Below are 13,092 nucleotides of genomic sequence, written 5' to 3'. Positions count from 1 at the left end.
GAAGATAATTGCTTGGGCCAAGAAACAAGAGAAATGGACATTAGATTAGTGGAATTCTGTCCTCTGGTCCAATGAGTGGTTCCTACTGTGAAGCATGGAGGAGGAGGTGTGATGGTGTGGGGTGCTTTGCTGGTAACACTGTCTGTCATTTAGAATTCAAAGCACACTCAACCAGAATGGCTACCAAATAATTATGCAGCAATACACCATACAATCTGGTCAAAATTAAGAGACCACTGCACCTTTATCTTTACTTTCAAAAAAAGGGTTTGAGGAAGGAACAGAAGGGTTAAAATTAGGAGACCACTGCCAATTGAATGCTTCTGTTCCTCACTCAAAACTTTCCGTTTCAACCTTTTTTGGAAAGGAAAGAAAAAGGTGCAGTGGTCTCATAATGTTTTCCAGAGCTGTATGTAGAAACTTTTCAGTATTGTTTACTTACTCATGTTTTAAATGTTTACTATCTTGGCAAGGACACTTGAAAAATGCTAAACAATTTGATTTGGCAAACATTTGGTTACTGGTCTGAGGCTCCAACTGCTATTGCTACCCTCTCAAGTCAAAAACTGGGGTCAATATGTATATTATGTTACAGGATTAAGTCAGTTTGACATGAAGCTTACCATTAGCCCCACAGTCACATTATGTTTGTTCAAGAACACTCTACTAATGACAAGATGCCTGATTCTTTAGTCATTTTCTCTTGTGCAGCACGTGGAAGTTGATCTAGTTACAATATGGAATAGTTATAATATGGAATTCACAACTATCTTTTAGACACCTTGATATCTTATAGCAATAAAGTCCCAATAATGCCCATTGAGCCTTGCTTTTAAAAGTGTATTTTCTGTTAACTCATGCCCAACTAAGTTTGTTGACTCATGCTATACATGCCAAGTATACATCTGAGAAGAAAACCATCCTCAATAGAATGTTTAAATGCTCAGAAGTATTTCATAATCTTAAGGAGTATGAGCTGGCCAGTCATCCATTTGGTATGACCAAATAAAGGTATGTTATGGAAGCATAGCTCATATTTCATAGAAATTATGTAATATGCTGTTTTTTTTTACTTCACACTTTGCGCTGGATAAGAAACATGATCTTTAGTTGTGCATAACCTAAGTAGAATCACTATTATACCACTGTTACCCATGAAATTCCAAGTTTGTGTTTTTGATGACAAGGGGCAAATATCGACATATACATGACGGATACTAATACAACCAGTGGCCAAAGATCCCAGAATGTATCTTTAAATATAATGTTTAAATGCCTAGTGCCCTGCAGATGTGCCTTTGATTTTTTAACTCAGAAAAGTGGCTTTAGTGGTAAGTTGTTGGAAAGTCTTCAGTTGGTAACAGCAGCAACACCCCTCTTGGATCAACAGACTTGCTGTCTTACGTTTATTTAGTGTGTGCAGGAAACTGTGAGTAGTAGTCCTGAGATACTTGAAAATGTCAGAGAGGGCTTGAATTAGCTCATTAGCATGTAGCTAGCAATAACTATGGGATTTTTATTCACAAAAATGTGAGGGGTGTACTCACTTTTGTGAGATATTGTATATATTGTCAATGCCAGCTTTCATTAACAGAGGCTCAGTGAGGTCAGAAATATTGGATCCTAAATTTACCTGCACTAACAATTTCAGTTCCACAGCAAAATGGAGTATATCATATTGACACAGCCAATAATGTCAAGCTACCACCTAGTCTTCTCTTTGGATTGCTGTATGCAGGTAGGTATTTGAATACTTTTTTTGAATATTCAGTAAGGGTTGATGAAGTAAACTGCCCATATTCATTTGAGAATGAGTTGCTATACTAGTCGTCTAACGTTTTCACAAAATCGTCTGGCTGTCACGTGCATTTCCAAGTAGTTTACCAGTAGAACCAAAACAACCTTAAGCATTATAAAGCTGTTAGATCAAATAAGCCTCATATATTAAAATAGCATTTCATTTTCATTTTGAAGTAAATGCTTAATAAGTAGGTAACTGCTTAAAGTAGATAGATTCTTGAGGGAGTTGTCCCCCCTGAATTGCCTTTTCTTCTCTGATGGGGTTTGAATCTGTGCTGAACACTGCTGTTCTCAAACGAAGAATTCATCGGACAGAAAGCAGCTAACCTCCTCCACTTTGGGCTGATTTACTAAACACCAACATGGAGGTAGTGACAGGGGGAATCTATTGAAATGAATTACACTTTCCTAATATTGAAAAACATAATAATAACTCCATTAATAAGATTAGAGTGGCCAGGTGAGGCTTCACTGAAGGATTATCATCCAGCTGAAACCTGTTCTGTATGAGTCAGGCAGGTTCACCTCAACCCATGAACAGAAATACTGTAGGTTTCACCTCTGACTGATGCTGGAGGGGGTAGAAACCCCTGGTGACAGACAAGAAGTTCTGGTGACAGACAAGAAGAAATGCTTCGTAAAACATTTGTCCTATCCTTTTGCATACACGTTGAGAACGCCTTCTGGTACCATTTAAGTGCATAACGACCGCCACCATGACCAGAGACTGAAAAATAGATGAACCGGGCTGCTTATTCATTAACACCCACAAACGCGAATACCACAATATACCGTGAAGCTAATTACCAAAGCTAGACGGCAAGCAATATGCCCATCATAAATATATATGTTTTAAAAACAAAACACAGAAATCACATTAATAATAGAAACAGAGTCAAAGAAGGAATGTTGCATAATAAACAGCAGTCCAGGGGATGCACAATAACTGAAGGTGTTGGAGAAAAGAGACACCAACCCACAGCACCCTGGTATTTCTATCTGTTAAAGGTCCCAGTGGTCTGTGCCACCAGCAGAGAGAGTCACCTGTCCTTGTCCCCACAGAGCCCAGTCATACTTATTATTTCATGCAGTGCACTAGATCCGATCCCATAGAACAGAGCTCCATTCTGGGAGACCACAGACTGTCTCCGGCCTGCTATTGCCCAGCTGACTATATGCGTCTGCATCTCTAGTCTGTACTTCCTGCCATTTTGGCACCTAATTGAGTCCTTCTTTATTATCACCCTGCCTTGTTATCAAGTGCTTCTCCCAGAGCGACTTGCTGGCTATTATTTTCGGGGTTCTTCTATCAGTCAGTGACTGAGTGTTGGTGAGGGAGAGTGAAGGCTGAACACTTTCACACAGCTTCCCAGGAGACAGTGAACAGCCGTGCCTCCTGAACCAGGTGAACAGCTAACCTAATGTAGTCCTCAGCGGCCATTATATTATCAGTCAGTGACTTTGTACACTGTCACCTTGGCCCTCACTCCCCCAGTCCCCCAATTCCCAGACCCATTTAGCCCCAACCCACAACCCTCTCTCCCGCCCCAAACCCCAGTCCAACGACTCCTTGGTCCCCCAGCTACCACCCGGTCCATTATCTTCCCCAACCAGGTGATATAATCAGCAAATGGAGAAGCCCAAATGAAAGCCTTTCTATCCATCTCAGGGATGTTGATCTAGGGTCAGAGTGAGAGAGAGAATACAGAGGAAACGAGATTGTGTGAAACCAATGAGAAAAAGGATGAGTATGGAACAAGTGGTGGACAGAAAGGAGAGGGAGCAATAATCCACCTATCACTCCCTGCCCAGTGTCTAAAGCAGCACATCCTCTTTCCTCTTGTCCTATACTGAACCCTATGGCTTAAAACCCCACAGAACTGGTTGCAGACACCGAAAAAAGATATGAGGAAGAGGGAAAAAACATAGCCACAATTAATGGCACTTAGAAGCTATCAGTTTATGGAAATCCCTTACTAAGAAGTAGTTTTAAGCATTACACAGAAATAAAAGCATGTGATGTGAAGCAGAGTTGATCTCCTTTTTTTTGGTCTGAGTGAGAAGGCTACAGCAGGGGCTTATCAGACTTAAATTTAACAGCACCAGATTCATCTTGTTTATTTGTTATTGCTATCACTTAGCAGTGCACAGGCATTTCATTTCAACACATCTCGCTACCTCCTTCTGTTTCAACTGTTCCCTGGCAGGCTCTAACAATGACACAAGAAAAGTCCAATTGGCAGCAAGATCTAACCGAATGATAAATAGCAGGCAGGAGAAGATGTCCCATTGTCTTTCAGGACGGGGAAGACAAATGAGGGAGTCCTACCGGGGAGGGGGGAAGCCAATCTGTCTCACCGCCACTGTATGTCTCCTAATCCAGCCATTTGTCAGAGTCTTCTGGTCAGACGGCCAGCATGGCGGGAGGTGGGAGGGGGCCAAACACATTGATCAGAGAGGCCGGGGGACGTGGAAGTAGTTCCTCTGAAACATGGCAGCCACACAATCAGGCTCTTGATTCCGTGGTGTGCTGCTGGACGGTACTCAGGACCTGGATGAGTGGAGAGGTTGTCCCTGTGAGTGGGAGTCCCACTGGTTCTGTAGTAGTGCTCCAGGAGACAGCACTGTGACTGCTGCCCACCGTCTGGTCAATGTGTTTCTCAAACATGACTGGCGCAAGAAAAGGCAAGATAACAAAAATCTTTAGTTGCTCTCTATTCATCTGTTACGCTTACAACAAATGATTGAAAAAACAGGGCCAAATATTGTATTAATCTGTGCATTCCCTTTTAAAGCTGGAGCGACACGTGTGTGTGTGTGTGTGTGTGTGCGTGTGCATGTGTTTGTTTAGAATAGGACAATGCTGGGATGAAAATGTAAGGCTTCATTGGAACCTGCAGTGATCAATTGCTGCTTCAAAGCTTCCGAATCAAACTTTGGATTAAAATAAGCAGTGATGTGTAAAATTGAACATGAGATTAGCAATCAATCAGCAATCCCTATATTTTATTTCCTTCAAGAAAGGTTGTTTTCAATTTTGTGTCACGCTGACTAAGAAATATCACCACAATGATATCTGTTTGTAATCCCCATGGATTTCACTAAACCTAGACTCCCTCTCCCATTTTCTCCACTTATCTACCTCATGTGGGAATGCTGCTTCATTCGATATTCCCTTATCACAGGTGTTTTATCCAAATGGCTTGGGGCTAGATACGTCCACCAGGCTGCAGCAGGAAGGTCTGCAGAGCTCTAGGTCAACTAGATGTCACACGCACACACACACATACACATACACATACACACAGTTTGAGACGTCATTCTTCACTGTATGGTGATGAATAGAAATAAACCCCTTTTTTACATCACACAACCCTCCCCCTGAAACAGTGAGATAAGTGAAACTGACATACTGTATTTACCAACAGAGCGTGGGACGATAACCATAGTCGTCTAGCAGCCAGGAAAACACATTTGATACTGAAAAGTGTTGGACTTGAGAATGGATCTGGGCTATCTGGGGTTGTGTGTCCACCTGGTGAGATTCCAAATGGATTTTGCAGAGGACAGAATGAAGAGAAGGACACACAACAACAAACACAGTGTTCGCCAAGAGACAAAAATACATAAAATAATCCTTGCGCAGGCCTTATCCTTTAAGAAAATATATTTCAGTTGTTACAAACACAGCCCTATCAATTGCCATCAATACTCCAATGTTCAATTCACCCGTAACTTTTAACAGAATCAGTAAATCTAAACGATGATATAGCAGAACAAGTAAAAACAAGGACCCATGAAACCTGAATATTCCCAACAGGTCTCACCCTCCCAGTCCACACATGTACGCTAAGGTCACGCAGTACATTTGAATCCGTTTGCCGCCATGTCGCGTTGAATGTCTCACATCCCCCCCACGGCCCGGCCCGCCTCCCATCCTCTCTCCATTAAATAAATTGTTCTGTAATAATCTCCTGTGATGTGTGCTCCTAATATCGGTGGATTGGCACAGTAGCAGCCTCTTTTGATTACCCCACTCTCAGGCCCGGCCATAGCACTCGCTAATCCTGTGCTTTACCTTCAATAAATTAAAAAAAAAGGGACTCATTTAACTGAGAGCAGAAAACAGCAGAACGCAATGGCTCCTCGGTCAGCACCCGTTACCCCACCACGACATCCTCTAGCACAGATTAGTGCTCGACTGTGCCGTGCAGGGAAGAGCAGCATAGGAATGACCAGGGGGCTGGGGCCCGGGGCCGGAGCCCAGGGTGGCATTCACTCCTAACACCGGCCAATAGGGTGGGAGCAGTCAGAGGCTGTAGCATCCTGGCTCAGTTTCTATAAATCACCCAATGACAAGCTAGAGGTCCCGAAAGACCAAAACAAATCAATAAGAAAACGCACCCTCAAATAAACTGTAATCAAACTGACTGAAAGTAGACACTGTCATTTGATTTCACCTCCCCATGCACTTTTTGAGCTATGAGAAAGAGGGAGAGAGAAAAGCATGTGTGTGTGTGTGTATGTGTGTGTGTCTGTGTGTCAGCACACTGAAAAACATTACTACAAAATAGCAGCAGTATATTACACCTGTGTCATGTGTCATTTAAATGCCAATTTCCTGAGTGGGATTGATACTGTCGCTGTAGTGTAAATGGCACTACACTGTACAATGTACAATTGTATATCATTTCCTCAACCTTTAAATTAATCAATGATTAAACTGCCAAAACAATTCTGGATAGCAAGCTGTTCATTGTGCTTCTATCATTAACAATACACTGTCAAAAATATACAATTAGATACTGTATAAATAAAGTGATTTCAATTAATGTGCAATCAAAATCTATTTACAGAACTTGAAATGTAAAATACCTTATTTTGAGTTAAGATTATTGTAAACTAATGATTTTGGACCTACAGTGGGGAGAACAAATATTTGATACACTGCCGATTTTGCAGGTTTTCCTACTTACAAAGCATGTAGAGATCTGTCATTTTTATCATAGGTACACTTCAACTGTGAGAGATGGAATCTAAAACAAAAATCCAGAAAATCACATTGTATGATTTTTTAATAATTAATTTTCATTTTATTGCATGACATAAGTATTTGATCACCTACCAACCAGTAAGAATTCCAGCTCTCACAGACCTGTTAGTTTTTCTTTAAGAAGCTCTCTTGTTCTCAACTCATTACCTGTATTAACTGCACCTGTTTGAACTCATTACCTGTATAAAAGACACCTGTCCACACACTCAATCAAACAGACTCCAACCTCTCCACAATGGCCAAGTCCAGAGAGCTGTGTAAGGACATCAGGGATAAAATTGTAGACCTGCACAAGGCTGGGATGGGCTACAGGACAATAGGCAAGCAGCTTGGTGAGAAGGCAACAACTGTTGGTGCATTCTCCCTCGGTCTGGGGCTCCATGCAAGATCTCACCTCGTGGGGCATCAATGATCATGAGGAAGGTGAGGGATCAGCCCAGAACTACACAGCAGGACCTGGTCAATGACCTGAGGAGAGCTGCGACCACAGTCTCAAAGAAAACCATTAGTAACACACTACGCTATCATGGATTAAAATCCTGCAGCACACACAAGGTCCCCCTGCTCAAGCCAGCGCATGTCCAGGCCCGTCTGAAGTTTCCCAATAACCATCTGGATGATCCAAAGGAGGAATGGGAGAAGGTCATGTGGTCCGATGAGACAAAAATTGAGCTTTTCGGTCTAAACTCCACTCGCCGTGTTAGGAGGAAGAAGAAGGATGAGTACAACCCCAAGAACACCATCCCAACCGTGAAGCATGGAGGTGTAAACATCATTCTTTGGGGATGCTGCAAAGGGAACAGGATAGCTGCACCGTATTGAGGGGAGGATGGATGGGGCCATGTATCGTGAGATCTTGGCCAACAACCTCCTTCCCTCAGTAATAGCATTGAAGATGGGTGGTGGCTGGGTCTTCTAGCATGACAACCACCCGAAACACACAACCAGGGCAACTAAGGAGTGGCTCCGTAAGAAGCATCTCAAGGTCCTGGAGTGGCTCAGCCAGTCTCCAGACCTGAACCCAAAAGAAAATCTTTGGAGGGAGCTGAAAGTCTGTATTGCCCAGCGACAGCCCCGAAACCTGAAGGATCTGGAGAAGGTCTGTATGGAGGAGTGGGCCAAAAACCCTGCTGCAGTGTGGGCAAACCTGGTCAAGAACTACAGGAAATGTATGATCTCTGTAATTGCAAACAAAGGTTTCTTTACCAAATATTAAGTTCTGCTTTTGTATCAAATACTTATGTCATGCAATAAAATGCAAATTAATTGCTTAAAAATCACACAATGGGATTTTCAGTTTTTTTGTTTTAGATTCCATCACTCACAGATGAAGAGTACCTATGATAAGAATTACAGACTTCTACATGCTTTGTAAGTGGGAAAACCTGCAAAATTGGCAGTGTATCAAATACTTGTTCACCCCCCTATATACACATGGACCACCGGAATTGAAGGATACATTTTAATATTGACTTTCCTTTTGAACTGCTGAATAATCTCAGTAAATTTCCACAGGAGATGTTTTGTTTTATAAACAAGCATACCTTTTACCACAGTTTTACACACTGACAGGTATTTCAACATGCATTCATAGGGATGTCTTTCTGCTAATGCACATTTGGAAATAAAGGTGTTTCTTTGGCCCCTTGAAATGCATTCAACCTGTCCTGTCATCTAAACCTGCGCTACTGCTCTTTAATGTATTCCACAGGAAAGGTAACAGGGGAAGAAAAGGCAATATGTCATTTTATATTCCTTTTTGTCTCTGCTGAGGGGAGCCTCTTCGGGGACATGGTGATGGTTAAACATGATGAGCATCCCGGGGAGAAGAGGGGGTTTTAAGGGCGGTTTGAGGGGAGCACCTCCTGGCTGAGGCAGAGTGAGGACATGGACAGACTGACTGACAGACACAGCAGCCCCTGGCCATTGGGGTGGTAAAGCAAACTTCTACTTTACGCAGTCTTACTGTAATAAGTGTTAAACGTCTGATTCCAGCTCTGTGGGGGTATGGCAGTGTACTACTACTGATGGAATATGTCCTTCAGGGCCACTGCTGAATCACCAGGTACTTGAAGACTGGGAAACTACATTTTGCTGCCATGGTTCTGCCTCACCTGTAATTAACCTTGTCCAATATTACTGATTCATCCCGTACAAATCCCCAATCAATCACCCATCTACTCTGCCACTGATGGGCTGGCTGCCTGGCTACATCGCTTCACCGCAGGAAGACAGAAGATGCATGTTCAGAAATGAGCAGAAATGAGGCTGTACAGCTTTGGATCTGGAAATGAGCCTATAGATTGGATTATGATGCCATTTTTAATCCCTCTTTTCCCTCAGAAGAAGTGATCCTCCCCTCCCTCCCAACGTTATACAATAGTTGACAAGAGAAGAGATTGCTGAATTCCGGTAGTCATGACTGTGTGTGACTCCAAGTGACACTTTAATTTGTGCTTATAATGTCAATATTAAATAGCAACGGATTTGGTGCAGGCAGGAAAATAGACATTTTTAATCACGGAGACACTTCTGACTTTTTCCATCCTTGCCCATTACAAGATTCTCCACGTCTTTCTTTGACTCTAATTTCAGCCATCTTGTGTGTTATTTCTGCCTGCCAGTAGCACTAGCTTCCATTCATCCTAGGACAGCAACACAGATGTAAACAATTCCTCATGATCCCAATCCTCCTCTCTTCAACATCACATTTTCAAGTAAGTTGGAAGGGACTACTTTTTCAATCTCATCTGACCGAAAGCCTGGCTCTATGATAGAAATGCCTGGATGTGGATGCACACGTAGAATCTAAATAAACCCAGAAACTGTGACTACATGGCCTGAGGGAGAACCTCCCTATAGTGGCTTCTCCCCAGGCTTGGCCATATCATCACCTGGATTTTTCCATTCAACCCATTCCTTTATTAATGACATCTGGAAGAAACAGGAAACGTCTTCCACAACCTCCAGTGCAAACAAGCAGAAGTCCCATGGCAGACACTGGTCTATCTGCTGGTGAAATGAACGAGGCCACTGGCTACAGTTAAGTGTGCTTAGCAGGATGACACACTCCAATAAGTGGTTAGTTTGCTCATCTCATGTATGTTTAGACAGCTGCACTCATTAGCAGAGCACTGTACTTCAACGGGCCCACTTAAGCAATGCTCATCACAGAATGTGCAACATGACCTATGTTAAGGTTAAAGGCATCAACTGGATGAGTAAATTATACCGATAGCACACCACTAACAATGGGTCGGGACTGAAAGAGATTTTTAATTGCACAAGTGAGAGGAACGTCCCATATAATCACAGTCAAGCGATTTCAAAGCGTGTAAACTGCTGTCAGCTTGCCGAAATGTTTCAAAGATAATTATGCCGGTATACAGTACAGTAATACCCTCCCACACACATTGAGTGACCTGATTCTCATGTCACTTGGCAGGCACATCCACCGGACAGTAGGACATGTCGGATACCATGGGGAGTCAGAGACTGGCACTGCAGGATGGGGTGCAGACTCCTGCACCTGAAGGGACTCTTCGCTTTATAGGATCTAATGGAACACGTCGGGGGAGACCGTGAGCACAACCAGAACGGGAGACAACTGTAGCTCTGGAGGAGGCACTGGGGTGACTTTGGTGTAGGAGGTGCCATCTGCAGCGGTAGCAGAGAGGGGTGACATTGGGAAAAGTGATGATGGCAATTGTGGTGGGAGAGAGGGGTAACAGTCGGATAATTGATTGCAGCATCTGTGATCTAGCCCTCACAGAATACTAATACCTCAAAATGAGAAGAAAACAATCTAATAACCCTGGAATGAAATGCAACCACATAGTCGGAATACTGACTAAGAGACACCAGGAAGCCCGTCTTCCATTTAATGAATATGGGGTAACGTGAAGGTTGAAATATATCCCTGGTTGAAAGAAAACAAAAATGATGGTACAAAAATACCCTATGATTCCATAACTCAAAACTTACTCAGAATATTTAGGCAATGCATGCCGACTCATAAATACTGTCAGTTCCACAGTGCACATACACACACGAAGCAAATGGCATCTCATTTCTTTTTGTGTCAGACAGCTCTAAGTAATGCAGACATCTGAGAAATGTGAACCATTCTGTGATATAAAGGTGAGTGTTGGTGTAGATTCACCAGACCAACGGGTAAACAAACAGATAAATCAGTTTGTTTTCCATGGAGATTGCTTTCCTTTCTGAGTCTCCCCTCTCTATCCACAGCCCAGGGCTGTCTGCCTGCATCTCTCTCCGCCTCCTGCCAGCCTAGCCTGTCTGTCTGGTCACACTCGTCGGACACACTCATCACACACACTGGTCTATTGCAAGCCCTGGCGTCATGGTTGAAGCACTACTGCCATGACACACCTCTGCTTGTGACAGGTAACAGGCTCATCACCGCACTTCGTTATATATCCTTCTACTGTAAAGACAAACACGCCACATCAGATCCAATGTCAAGGACAGGGAAACATGTGTCGGCTAAATCGGGCTATGCTACTGTCTTTCACACAACTATGATACATGTTGGCATTTGGCTTAAAAGTTGTTTGGTATTAAGAAAATAATTAGCTTACATTTTACATCAGAGGTTGCAGGGTATTACTATATGATTTACTGTGTATGTCCAGTTGACAATTCAAAGTAACATACACCTACAAAATAATGAGATGTATACACTGACGAGCCAAAACATTATGACCACCTGCCTAATATGCTCTCCGTCCTCTGCGTGCTGCCAAAACAGTGCCGACCCACTGAGGCATGGACTCTACAAGACCCCTGAAGGGCTCCTGTGGTATCTGGCACCAAGACATTAGCAGCAGATCCTTCAAGTCCGGTAAGTTGTGAGGTGGAGCTGCTGTGGATCGGACTTGTTGGTACAGCACATCCCACAGATGCTCAATCAGATTGAGACCTGGAGAATTTGGAGGCCAGGGCAACACCTTGAACTCTTCATCATGTTCCTCAAACCATTATCGAACAATGTGTGCAGTGTGGCAGGGCGCATTATCCTGCTGAAAGAGGCCACTGCCTTTAGGGAATACCATTGCCATGAAGGGGTGTTCCTGGTCTTCAACAATGTTTAGGTAGGCGGCTCGTTTCAGATTGATGTCCACACAAATGCCTGGACCCAGGGTTTCCCAGCAGAACTTTGCCCAGAGCATCACACTCCCTCCACTGGCTTATCATCTTCCCAGAGTGCATCCTGGTGCCATCACTTCCCCAGGTAAATGCTGCACATGTACACGGCCGTCTACATGGTATAAAAGAAAACCATACTCATTGGACCAGGCATCCCTTTCCACTGCTCCAAGGTCCACGTCTAACGCGTGTGTGTTGGTTGTGTTGGTTGTGTCGGTTGTAGGCACTGTCGATGTTTCGGACTAGACAGGATAGCCTTTATTGCCCCGGCGCATCAATGAGCCTTGGGCATCCAACACCCGGTCGCCGGTTAGTTTTTTTGTCCCTCCTCAGACAACTGATGGTAGCTATTCACCACTGCTGACCAGGAACACCCCACAAGCCTTGCCATTTCAGAGATGCTCTGACCCAGTCATCTGGCCATAACAATTTGGCACTTGTCAAAGTCGCTTCACCTGTGAGTGCATAAAATGTACTTATGTATATGTATCTTGTAATTTATGATTTTATGTAGAATTATTGCTAAGAACGTTTAGCATTGGGGCACTGAACTGTCCAGACTCCTCAACAAAGACACAAAATCATCGGATCATCACTTTAGATACTCTCCATCAAGTCCAGTAGTGCCTGTCAAACCATGGTAACTGCATGTCAGTAGAAAACCTTGTCATGATTTTAGGTAACCTTTATCTTTTGTGGGGGCAGTATTGCCATATAGGGAAATTCCACACGCACGTAAGACATCACAGTAGAAGGGAGGGATGAATTACAAAAAGAAACAATAGCATTACATAATGGGTAAGATGGGCTGGTCTGTGGGCATTGGAGTATGGAAGCAGAGACAGATTAGGTTTACTACGGACATTATTCCAGTGAAAGATGGATGACAATAGATAGAGGTACATAATGTAGGAGTGAATCCTATATGTAATACTGATGGTAGGTTTACATAAAGCAAAAAAATATAAGAAATTAGGCAAAAAAATGATATCTTTCTTTGTAAGACCAATGGTTGAACTGATCTACCCACCAACAAATCAAAAGTTTGTGGTCACTTAGTAATGTTGTTG

General features: G+C 43.1%; 1 protein-coding gene across 1 annotated transcript in view; it reads right to left on the bottom strand.

The window, feature by feature from the left end:
- Positions 1-13,092, bottom strand: part of hcn4 (hyperpolarization activated cyclic nucleotide-gated potassium channel 4) — an 83,581-nt gene that overhangs the window by 67,181 nt on the left and 3,308 nt on the right. The window lies entirely within an intron of this gene.

Source organism: Esox lucius, chromosome 2, assembly GCF_011004845.1.
Source record: "Esox lucius isolate fEsoLuc1 chromosome 2, fEsoLuc1.pri, whole genome shotgun sequence".
Classification (NCBI taxonomy): domain Eukaryota; kingdom Metazoa; phylum Chordata; class Actinopteri; order Esociformes; family Esocidae; genus Esox; species Esox lucius.
Note: the sequence above shows the minus strand (reverse complement) of the source record. Positions and strands in the feature narration are given on the sequence as shown.